Source organism: Scyliorhinus canicula, chromosome 12 (genome assembly GCF_902713615.1).
Source record: "Scyliorhinus canicula chromosome 12, sScyCan1.1, whole genome shotgun sequence".
In the NCBI taxonomy this organism is placed as follows: domain Eukaryota; kingdom Metazoa; phylum Chordata; class Chondrichthyes; order Carcharhiniformes; family Scyliorhinidae; genus Scyliorhinus; species Scyliorhinus canicula.
In genome coordinates, this window is record NC_052157.1 from 139,854,467 (window position 1) to 139,867,321 (window position 12,855).

Here is a 12,855-nt window from a genome sequence, read left to right on the forward strand (position 1 = left end):
CCGGCATCGGGTGAAGCATACAGGGATGTAGTGTTAATGAGGCCAGTCCATAAGAGAGTTGTTTAGAAGTCTGGTAACGGTGGGGAAGAAACTGTTTTTGACACTGTTCGTGCGTGTTCTCAGACTTTTGTATCTCCTGCTCGGTGGAAGAAGTTGGAAGAGTGAGTAAGCCGGGTCTTTGATTATGTTGCCTGCTTTCCCCAAGCAGTGAGTTGTGTAGATGGAGTCAATGGATGGGAGACAGGTTTGTGTGATGGACTGGGCTGTGTTCATGACTCTCTGAAGTTTCTTGCGGTTTCTTATGTATATATGGAAGTTTCTTATGTATGTTCACATGTTATTTAATTATCACAGAATAACAGGCACATTCTGTACAGGCCTCAAGCAAGATGCATATAAATCTGTGATATGAATCGTCAATGTGGAACAATGTTGTATAGAATAGTCAGAGGCTTTTTCCCAGGGTAGAGGGGTCAATTACTAGAGGGCATAGGTTTAAGGTGTGAAGGGCAAGGTTTAGAGGAGATGTACGAGGCAAGTTTTTTACACAGAGGGTAGTGGGTGCCTGGAACTCGCTGCCGGAGGAGGTGGTGGAAGCAGGGATGATAGTGACGTTTAACGGGCATCTTGACAAATACATGAATAGGATGGGAATAGAGGGATACGGACCCCGGAAGTGTAGAAGAATTTAATTTAGATGGGCAGCATGGTCGGCACGGGCTTGGAGGGCCGAAGGGCCTGTTCTTGTGCTGTAATTTTCTTTGTTCGTTGTTTTTGGAGGAACTTACGAAGATCGGAGTTTCCTCAATTGTACTAAACAAGATTCATTGCTGTCTTCCTTCTTCTCCAAAAATAATTAAATTACAAGACTGCTTAAGCATTAATGATAATAATAAATCACTGGTATGCTTTGCGGCATGTGTAATCAGAAATTCACACAACTTACCCAATTAAGCAGGTTAAAATAAATAATCTTATATGACAATTTGAAACCACAGCCATGAGTTAAACTTTTAACTTAAAAGAACGTTCCGAGACTTTCCAACGCTGCATCTGTGAAGTGCCCACAGAAAACATCAAAGCTTGTTACATTGGTTAAGCTGGTCGTTGTGGATAAACCTTGGTTCAGTCATTGAGGGAAGCTTATGAATAGTGCATTCAAAAAGCACCTAGGGTATGAGTAGGTCTAAAGAAACAGCAACATGTTGGCTATGGAAACAATATCTAGGATCTTTGTAGTTCATGTTAAATGCCTATGAGACATTAGTTTGATGTTTTTATTTGTTGACAGAACTAATACTTTCTTGCCAGAACACATTACTTTTGCAGTCAATATTTTTTATTTCCATCTCCAGCGATACTCTCTCAGCTCGGCAGCATGGAGTGAATAGGCTGAGAGTTCAACGCTTGCTAGGTGCAGTACTGAAAGAGCACTGTGTTATTAGGGGGGGTCAGACATTTGTCGATAGTATGGCACGAAGGCTCATGTCTTAGTTACAATGCTGTGAAGAGATGTCTCCTGTAATCCCTGTGAGACGGTGACAATTTTGCTCTTGATCAAAACAACCATTTAAGTTGAAAAGGTGCATTACAAATAATGGGTAGAATGTGTCTAATGTCTGTGGCAAGTTGAAATATAATGAAATTGCCGAAACCTCGACAACTTATATTTATGGTCCCAATCAACAGTCTATGTGATAGTTCCCATATCTTTGTAAATACTATGACACTTATCAGTCCTTTATGGTTGCAGAAGTCTTCAAGTGAAGTGCATTTATAGAATAAGGGAACAATTGTATCAGGACAGACAAATATAGTGCAAAGCTCTTCCAAAATCATACATTTGTCCTTATTTTTATGGTAAAATAATTAATAATATGGTACTTTGCAAAGCACAGTTTTTTTAATTTATTTATGGAATGTGGAATTATTCATGCTGCCTCGGCCAACATGTATTGCCCATCCCAAAAGTAGTGGTGAGCTGCCACCTTGAACCCCTGCAGTCCCTGAGGTGTACGTACGCCCACAATACTGCTAAGGAGGGAGTTCCAGGATTTTGACCGAGCAACAGTGAAGGAACGGCAAATCAGGATGGTGAGTGGCTTGGAAGGCAACCTTCAGATGGTGGTAATCACATTGGGCGGCACGGTAGCACAGTGGTTAGCGCCGTTGCTTCACAGTGCCAGGATCCAGGGTTCAATTCCCACTTGGGTCACTGTCTGTGCGGAGTCCGCACGATCTCCCCTTGTCTGCATGGGTTTCCTCCGAGCGCTCTGGTTTCCTGCCACAAGTCCCGAAAGACGTGCCGTAAGATGCATTGGACGTTCTGAACGCTCCCCGTGTGTACCTGAACAGGTGCCGGAATGTGGCGACTAGGGCTTTTCACAGTAACTTCATTGCAGTGTGAATGTAAGCCTACTTGTGACAATAATAAAGATTATTTTTATGTATCTTCTATCCCTGACCTTTAAAATGGTCGGATCATATCATTTAAACTATCAAGTGAGTGTACCATATAAACACAACTAGCAGTCGGGGGGGTGGCAGGAAGGGTACAGGGAAGAAAGGCCATTGAAATCCTGCATCACGAGAAAGTGGGTCTGTACATTAGTCTCCTGTCACATATTCCTACAGAATCCTTGGAACAAATTCCACAGGATCCCCAAGGATTTTACAGGATTTAGCCGGATCCCATGTGACAGTTGCTGAATGCCATCGGCTTTGAGTTTTGTTGTTGAGAGAGGAGGGGGACTTTTCCCCAGTGGAACTGTTAACCTTTTGTTGTTGTATTCATAGCCTATTTTTCCAATGAACAGCAAATCGCTCATTTCATCGCACTTTTCAAGTGATGTATAGGGCAAATAGCTTGGAATTATTATTTGCTCAAGTGGATAACAAAGGCTGAGTGGAAAATAAACTTTATTCTTTCACGAGGTAAAGTTGGGAGTCTGTCATATTTTATGTTTTATAGGCATAGCTTCAAAAGAAACAATTTCATGCTTGTTTCTTCTGATTATTAGCGTGCCTCGCCAAGGACAAGTAAGGTGTAATTAGCTCCACTCTACTATTTAGAACAGTTAGAATTTACAATTTTAAAAGAGATGGGATTGCATAAACACAGCTGCAGCAGAATGATAGAGTGTGCAAACAAATGGGGCGGGATTTTACAGGTGGGCACACTGCTCGCTCTCTCCCCCCCCCCCAGAAAGGAAAGTCAGTTCCAAACTGACTGACTTTAAATAAAATCACCCCACACAGAAAGACAGGCTGAAGGTCAGACTTTCACCCCTCAGTGGGAGGAAGTACCGCCCTCGAGTGCTGCCAGTCAATCCTCGTCGCTATAGCATTGCCAGCGGCACCAGGCCTCAGCAGTGGTACTGCTGGGATTACAAGCAGGCTCCAGGATGAGGACTGGAGAGAGGTAAGGCTGGGGTTTTGGGCAGGGAGGGATCAGGAAGCCTTGGGAAGGGGAACATGGGCAGGATGGGATTTGGAAACCATGTGGGAAGGAAAATAAAGGCGGGGGGGGGGGGGGGGGGGGTGGGTGGAGGAGAAACCAAGGCAACTTCTTGGGAGTACACCTGATACACATGGGACACTCCCAAAATGATGTGCCCACCTTTCAATAAGCAGATTAAAAAATGGCCTTAATGCAATGGCCTGCCTGCCACTGGCAAGCATTTTAATAATAATAATCTTTACTGTCACAAGTAGGCTTACATTAACACTGTAATGAAGTTACTTTGAAAAGCCCCGAGTCGCCGCATTCCGGTGCCTGTTCGGGTACACAGAGGGAGAATTCAGAATGTCCAATTCACCTATCAGCACGTCTTTCGTCGGAACTTGTGGGAGGAAACCGGAGCACCCGGAGGAAACCTACGCAGACGGGAAGAACGTGCAGACTCCGCACAGACAGTGACTCAAGCTGGGAATTGAAACTGGGACGCTGGAGCTGTGAAGCAATAGTGCTACCCACTGTGCTACCATGCCGCCTTGACAGTGGATGGGAAGTGAGAGCTTTAATGTGGTTTGGTAGTGACCGGCAAGGTGATGGGTTAGCCAGCCACCTGATATATTTTCATGCACCTTCACCAAAAGCAGACCAGTGAGGGGCAATAAAATGCAGCCCATTGTCCTTATTGGCGGGATTCTCTGGCCGCATTCACCCAACGACCGGAAAATCCCATCTGAGGTCAATGAACCTCATGGTTTGCGTCCCGCCCGCAGCAATCTAGCGCCGGTCAAGTCCGAAGAATCCAGCCCTCAGAGTATTATACAGTCCAAATTACCACAGAAATGCCAAAGGAAATTGGATAGCGTACATTTTTCGTTCAAACAAAATTGAAAGCGTGACCAAATTTAGAGCTTCTTTATCTACAGCGCATGTTAAACGCCTGCATTTCAATTTGTAACAAACGGGGATTAATTCTGTGATCCTGTTCTCCCAGTAGGGCAACCACACTTGGACAAGAAGCACAAAAGTGCAAAGGTGGAACAAAGGTCAGCCAGGAGCTGGAAAACAAAAGGATCTCTGGAAATAATCTCTTCTGCCAGATTCTTAAAATTGACCTGCATGTACGAGAGGCATCTAAATTAATTACACCCTTATCACTAAGGAAAAAATGTATGGACTCACACTGAAGACCCACTTTGTCTGTGTCGGTAAATTGACCATGATTAATGTTGCAACAAAAGCAGATAATGCTGGAAACGCTGAACATTTCAGCTAGTCTCTGGGCGCAGGAGTAACCATCCCTCAGTCCTGATCTGCTGCACAACTGGTATAGCCATTCACCACTCGATCTGTCTTTACTTTCAGCACCATCAGGCCCCATCCTCCTGTCTCACCCACACCCCAGACCAGTCTCTTAAAGGGTGAAATATCTGGCATATGTTTGAACCCTTCTTGCTTCCTCATTCAAGTGACCATTGTTCAGGGACGTAGAAAAAGGGTAAGGTCATTCAACGTGCATGAGCCCGATCATGAGTGATCTGGATCTTAACTCGATCCACCCAAATTACCATTGGCAACCGGGTCCACCGTGGCTCACCAAGTCCAAACCTCTCCTCATCTGAAGCCTTTGGAATTTTCTTCCACAGAGGATTGTGGATGCTCAGTTTGTGAGTATTTACAAGATGAAGAGTGGTATATTTTTGAGCATGAGGGGAATCAAGGGATATGGAATGTGGACTGGAAAGTCCAATTGATGGAGAAGTTCAAAGATGATCTCACCGAATGGTGAAACAGGCTGGAGGTGTCACGTGGCCTTCTTCTAATCCTACCGGGCAGCACGGTAGCATGGTGGTTAGCATAAATGCTTCACAGCACCAGGGTCCCAGGTTCGATTCCCGGCTGGGTCACTGTCTGTGTGGAGTCTGCACGTCCTCCCCGTGTGTGCCTGGGTTTCCTCCGGGTGCTCCGGTTTCCTCCCACAGTCCAAAGATGTGCGGGTTAGGTGGATTGGCCATGCTAAATTGCCCGTAGTGTCCTAAAAAGTAAGGTTAAGGTGGGGGGGTGGAGGGGGTTGTTGGGTTACGGGTATAGGGTGGATACGTGGGTTTGCGTAGAGTGATCATTGCTCGGCACAACATCGAGGGCCGAAGGGCCTGTTCTGTGCTGTACTGTTCTATGTTCTATGTTCTATGTTCTATTGCACACGTTATTAATGTCCACGCAACATTAGAAGGAAGGCAGTGGTGTAGTGATCATATTATTGCACTAGTTATCCAGAGGCCCAGACTAATGCTCTGGGGCACCGGTTCAAATCCCACCACGGAAGCTGGTGGAATTTAAATTCAATGAATAAATCTGGAATTTGAAAAGCTAGTCTCCGGAACAGCGACCACAAAACCATGGTTGATTTTCAAAGAAAGCCCATCTGGTTTACTAGAGGGCCTTTTCGGAAAGGGTTATCTGCGGCCCTTACATCGTCTGAGACTCCAGGCCCACAGCACTCTACTTGACTCGAGAATGGCCTCTAAAATGGCCAACTGCTTGCAGACTCGATGGGCCAAATGGCCTCCATCTGCACTGTGGGGATTCTGCGATTCTATGAAATAGGGAATGAAACTGGAGAACCACCCAGAATCGGCCGAGGCACCGAAAACAACAACAGAACAATAAACCTTTTTGACAGTGCGGCAAAAGGAGAGTCATGCATCAGCCTGATGTAGCCATCTAAGATGGCCATCTGCAAAGGACCATGGGAATTATGGCCAACCCAGGACTCAGACAGATAATTCAAACAGGACTAGACAGGGTAGATGCAGGAAGGATGTTGCTGATGGTGGGTGTGTTCAGAACTAGGGCCAGGATTCTTCGGTATCTGGCGGGGCAGGCCGTACTGGCGCCAAGAGGTGGCATGAACCACTCCGACGTCAGGCCGCCCGCAAGGTGCGGAATCCTCGGCACCTTCGGGGACTAGGCCGGCGCTGGAGTGGTTGGTGCCGCACCAACTGGCGCTAGAGGGCCTCCGCCGGCCGGCGTGAGTTGGCGCATGCGCAGGAGCGCCAGCGTGTTCCCAGAACCGCTGGCGTGTTTGCTGCACATGTGCAGGGGGTTTCGTCTCCACGCCAGCCATGACAGAGCTTTACTCAGGCCAGCGCGGAGGGAAAGAGTGCCCCCACAGCACAGGCCTGCCCGCAGATCGATGGGCCCTGATCGCGGGCCAGGCCACAGTGGGGGCCCCCCCGTGGCCGGATCCCCCTGCGTCCCCCGAAGGACTCAGCAGGCCGCCCTCAGAGCCAGGTCCCGCCGGTCCCCCCGTCCCAAAAAAACGGCGTCGGAGAATTCGGCAGCCTGCGTCGGAGTGGCGGTTGGGGTTCACGCCCCCCCCCCCCCCCCCCCCCCCCCGGCGATTCTCCGACCCTGCAGGGGGTCGGAGAATCCCGCCCCAGGTGTCACAGTCTGAGGACACGGGATAGATCATTTAGGACAGAGCTGAGGAGAATATCTTCACCCAGACAGTGCTCAGCATGTGGAATTTGTTACCACAGGAAGAGTTGATGCCAAAACATTGAATGTTTCCAAGAAGCAGTTAGATATAGCACTTAGGCTGAAGCGGATCAAAGGAATGGGCGTGAAGCAGGATTAGGCTATTGAGTTGGATTATCAGCCATGATCATAATGAATGGAACTACAGGCTCGAAAGGCCGAATGGCCTACTCCTGCTCCTATTTTCTATGTTTCTATCTCATTTCATTAACATGACTAATATTGGTGCCTCTGAGGTTGAGGCCTTGTAGGTCAGGGGACACAATGGCATGGTGATATTGTCGCTGGACTAGTAATCCAGAGTCCCAAAGCCTTGCTCTGGGGACCTGTGTTCAAATCTCGCCATGGCAGATGGTGACATTTCAATTCAACAAAAAAAAAAATCTGAAATTAAAATGATGATCATGAAACCATTGTCGATTGTCAAAAAAACATATCTGATTCACTAATGTCCTTTCGGGAAGGAAATCTGTCGCCCTTACCTGGTCTTGCCTACATGTGACTCTGGATCCACAGCTATGTGGTTGACTCTTAAGTGTCCTCAGGGATGGGCAAGAAATGCTGACCCAACCAGTGATGTCCACATCCCATGAACAAATCTTCTTTAAAACTCATGCCTCACATGCTGTTCAAGCCACGTTCAAGGTTATAGTCCACTATGCATCACAAGAGTTTATAATCCCATATTTAGCAACATTTTTAAAAATAAATTTAGATTAGCCAATTATTTTTTCCAATTAAGGGGCAATTTAGCGTGGCCAATCCACCTACTCTGCACATTTTTGGGTTGTGGGGGCGAAACCCACCCAGACACACGGAGAACGTGCAAACTCCACACGGACAGTGATCCAGAGCCGGGATCGAACCTGGGACCTCAGCGCCGTGAGGCGGTTGTGCTAACCACTAGGCCACCGTGCTGCCCTAATATTTAGCAACATTAACACCTATTTTGACCGTATACTTATGGCGATCCTAATGTAATATAACCAGCAATGATCTGAACTCAGTTGCTTAGATTTTGAAATAACCTTTATTTTGATACATTCCCGAACTTGGAAGCCTGTAGGGCAAGCCTGAATTGCCATACCTGGCAATAGAAATCAACAAATGATACCATGTTAGTTAAACAGTACATGCTGTACCATCTGAATCCAGATCTGACAACCTGTAGTGTAAAGTCTATCAACTTCGAAATAGATTTTGGAGCAGGAAGAAAAGAATTGTAAAAGTGTGGACAAATGGAAATCACTGGAAGCAAAATTGAGTTAATTCTAGAATCAATGCGCATTAAACCTACACTTTCACAGGAACCAAGGTTAGAAGCCTACTAGCTGATCAACATTACATTGAAGCAACCAAGATTTACTAGAGGCACTGCTAACACATTCCTAATGCATACCTTATGTATTCTCCATTTATTGATTTTGAAGATGCTTGTTCTGCCTACATAACACATAATAATTCATTGTGTCAGAAACACTTACAGATTAGATGCCAAATAATGCATTACCTAAATACTTGATTTTCTTCCCCCAATTTCCCCTCCGTTTGACACACTTTGATGCAAAGCGTACAATTCTCATGCGGCGTCTGTTAAAAGTAGATTAAGATTTGTCCAATCATCAGGAACCAAGCTTGTGAGCTTTTGAAAGTACTGAAACATTATACTTCAAAAAATAGATTACAAACCGGTAAACAAAATGTAATAATACACGGAAGCTAATCAGTTTCCAAAATGAGAAAAAGAGAATCAAGAATTCAGAAGGAGGTAGTTTGCCCAAAAACCAGGAAAGAAGAATTTTAGCAAATCGATGAAAATCCTACGCGCATTATATAGAACATAGAACTGTATAGCACAGTACAGGCCCTTCGGCCCACGATGTTGTGCCGAACTAGTCTGAAACTAAGATCAAATCAACCTACTCCCAATCATTCTAGTGCACTCCATATGCCTATCCAATAACCGCTTGAAAGTTCCTAAAGTGTCCGACTCCACTATCATAGCTGGGAGTGTGTTCCACGCCCCAACCACTCTCTGAGTAAAGAACCTATCTGTGACATCCCTTCTATATGACATCCACCTGAGGAAAAAGTCGCTGAACGTCCACTGTAACTCTCCCTCTCATCATCTTATACACCTCAATTAAGTCATCTCTCATCCTCCTTCGCTCCAATGAGAAAAGCTCTAGCTCCCTCAACCTTTCCTCATAAGACCCACCCACCAATCCAGGCAGCATCCTGGTAAATCTCCTTTGCACCCTTTCCAATGCTTCCACATCCTTCCTATAAGGTGACCAGAACTGCACATAATACGCCAAATGTGGTCTAACCAAGGTCTTGTACAGTTGCAGCATAACCTCACGGCTGTTAAACTCAGTCCCCCTGTTAATAAATGCTAACACACTTCACGGCTCTATCCAGTTGGGTGGCAACTTTCAGAGATCTATGGACATGAACTCCGAGATATCTCTGCTCCTCCACATTCTTCAGAACCCTGCCGTTAACCCTGTAATCCGCATTCAAACTTGTCCTACAAAAATGAATCACCTCACACTTATCAGGGTTAAACTCCATCTGCCACTTTTCAGCCCAGCTCTGCATCCTATCAATGGAAAGATATTATAGTGGAAAGTATTTGATCCATCGCCGGCACTGATTAGAGATACGAGATTTAGACTGGGACACTGCCAAGTAGATCAGCTGTGTACGTTTGCTCGGCCGCAGAAAAATACTTTTCACTGTACTTCGGTACGTGTGACAATAAATCAAATCAACCAATCAACCATAAAAATGGCTCCATAGGGAGTCAACTCACTTCCGAATCACAAGGTCCCAGGTTCAAGTCCCACTCCAGCACACTTGAGAATACAAATCAAGGCTGACATGCAGGTGCTATTCTGTGGGAGATTGCACTACTGGATGTGCTGTCTTTCAGATGAGATGTTAACACCACTTCAAAGAAAGGCAGAAGAGTTATCGTGTCCTGGTCAATATTTATCCCTCCAGCAGAATCACGAAAAACAGATGATCTGGTTATTATCTTCTTGGTATTGGGAGTTGGCTATGTGCATTTGCTGCATTTCAATAAACCCTTCAAAAGTACTGAATTGGCTTTAAAGGGATCGATTCAACTAATTGAGAACGAAGTCCCCTAGCAAGCATGTTTAGCCACGTGTTTCCCAGCGCTCACAAAGAAACACATGGCTCTATAAAGCGACTCGCGTTGCACAAGGGGCCTCAATGGAGAACGCGTGGCCAAGGCCACACACAGCGTCGTTTTCTACACTGGGTAGATCCGCTCGCCAGCACTCCTCAGTGTAGCGAGAGATCGGGACAGCATTTTGTAAAGTTTCACTTTAATGTGCAGATTCCCAAGGTACTTGAGGCTCTGGGATCTATCACCTTCGCCTTGGAGACCACAGGTGGTTGCTGTTCAGTACTGGTACCCACAAACGGGGACCAGACAGAATGACACTTGTGACGGTTTCCCAGGGGATTGGAGGCCGCCAGGTGCATGCCCTTTTGGGCAGTATGGTGCCATGGCACTGCGGGTGCCACCTGGGCACCCTGACAGTGCCAGCTGGATGCCAGCCTGGCACAGCCAAGGTGCCTAGATGGCACTGCCAGCTGGCATGGACACTGCCACTGCATTTTTTTGCACATCCGCTATCAGGCAGGATCATCCCTGCATGGCTGTTCAGGGGGGAGCTGGGGACCCTTCCATAATGTGTTCAGGCCGGGTGGGTGGACCAGGGATCGCTTTGGGGGCCTCGGAGATCGGGTCACCATTTTTAAATGGTGTCCCAATCACTCGCTAAGCTGGGGAGTTCCAGCGAGCAGAGCTACTCAGTGTACAAAACAGGGCGATGTGCGGCCTCGACCACGTGTTCCCCACTGAGGCCCCTTACACAATGCTAGTTGCATTGCATAGCCATGTGTTTCTTGGCACTTTCAACACCGGGAAACACACGGCTAAACGTGCTCGCTGTGGGACCATGATTCAATGAATCGCACCCCATCATGCGAATACGTAAAAATGACTGCGAAAGTGAACATTCACAAAAGTGAAATGCTCCCTTTGTCGACAGGAGTGACTGATGCCACTCAAATGTCCAAGATGGTGTCGGAGCGTGGCGACTCTCTGCGAGCTCTCCCCAAAAGATCCACTTTTTACTTCTCTTACAATCGTTCTAATCTTTTAAAATTTAATTCTAAGCCTAACATTATTACTATCTTGTGTTGCCCTATTATGTATTTTCTTTTATTTCCTTTTCTTTTCATGTACTTAATGATCTGTTGAGCTGTTTGCTAAAAAATACTTTTCACTGTACCTTGGTACACATGACAATAAACAAATCCAATCCAATCCAAATTGCCCAACTTCAGTCTACTAGGGGGGGCATTGGGAACAGCTCCTCCTGTAAATGAGAATGGCAACAGTAAGGGAACAGTTGAAGCAGGGAGTCAGTCCCCTGCTAATTGCTGATCTTGTATTTACCACGCACTGCAAATTACATCGGGAGTTAAACAGAGAGTTGGGCCACCTACTTTTGGAAACGCACCACACAAAAAGGCCAGTTTTATTTCAGGCTGATCTAGTCAGGCAGTTGGTCGTGAGAAAATGGGAGCAAAATCGTGAGTATACTTTGCCAGCAGTTTGCTAATATGACCGAGACACTGCGACACGGCAGTTTATCCCCTGAATAATTGAGAGAAGTATATGGGTCGCAGTTACCTCATCTGTGGTGTCAGCAATCATTTGTTCAAAGGTGTTTATTTTTGAGAAGTATACAGTCAGACAAGAGTTTTAAACAGTATGCCAACTGGGAAATAGACCACACTTAAGTTGTTCACACTGGGAACTTTTTTTGCCTGCCTGGGAGTCTGTATTATCAAATATGTCTAAACCACCCTTTCCCCCAGCGAGTTACGTGACATCAACCAAACATTCAAATTTGGTGTCAATGTAGCGGATTTTGCTTGGCAAGTACACCATTTTTCAAGTAAATTTATATTCTAAATTAAGTTGCTTCAAATGACTTCTAATTGTTCTGCTTACAGATCTGAATATAACATCAGGACTCTTCCTCATTTTGTAATATTTCAAAAAGGTTGGAAAAGTAACACAGGGAGCTGAGTGCAAAATAATTGTATCCCGGTGGATCATGAATATTTGGCAGTAATCTTTGGACACTTGGCTATTCTGAGCATTTTCTACATGAGATATTCCCAATATAAATATTGGTTTCCTCAAATGTATGATTATATCATTTTGATAGTGGCTCCGCTGAACACAAATCTTACTACAGTGGCATTTGCGCCCCAAAATCAAGAATGATCTTACTTTGTGCTGGAACACAGGAGCAAGCCCCTCTGAGACTCTAGATCCTTCCGAGACTCAAAGGGGCAGAACAAGGCAACAATCAGAAGGTGTGGGGAAATGGAGGAATACAGGCTAAATCTTTCTTAACTGTTCACTTGAAATGAGGGGGGCTGGGGCAGGGGTAGATTGTGCGGGGAATGTATAAAAATTAAATAGTGAGGCCTCCCACTGTGTTTCTCTATTGAACTTAATTTTTCTTCCCCTACCAGAATGATTACCAGTCAACCCCTTACTTGCCTATTGTATGTAACTTGCTGTGAGAATTAAGGCTCCTGCAAGCTTCCGGATTTTTCTGCCAACTCATGACCATCTCTATCAATCACAATCACAGGGAATGCCAGGAAGATTGGGACTGTCGAGACAGAAACCGAGCACAAGGTTCAATCTCTTCCTCTCAGGGCTCCGAATTCTACCCCATTTGAATCAATTCTTGCTCCATGTGTCGCAGCAGCAGAACCCTCCGCCTTTGCAGTGGCAG

The 12,855-nt window shown here is 45.8% G+C and overlaps 1 protein-coding gene across 3 annotated transcripts in view; it reads right to left on the reverse strand.

The window, feature by feature from the left end:
* sez6b (seizure related 6 homolog b) overlaps window positions 1-12,855 on the reverse strand; it is a 1,051,857-nt gene that overhangs the window by 768,255 nt on the left and 270,747 nt on the right. The gene's annotated exons all lie outside the window — the stretch shown is intronic.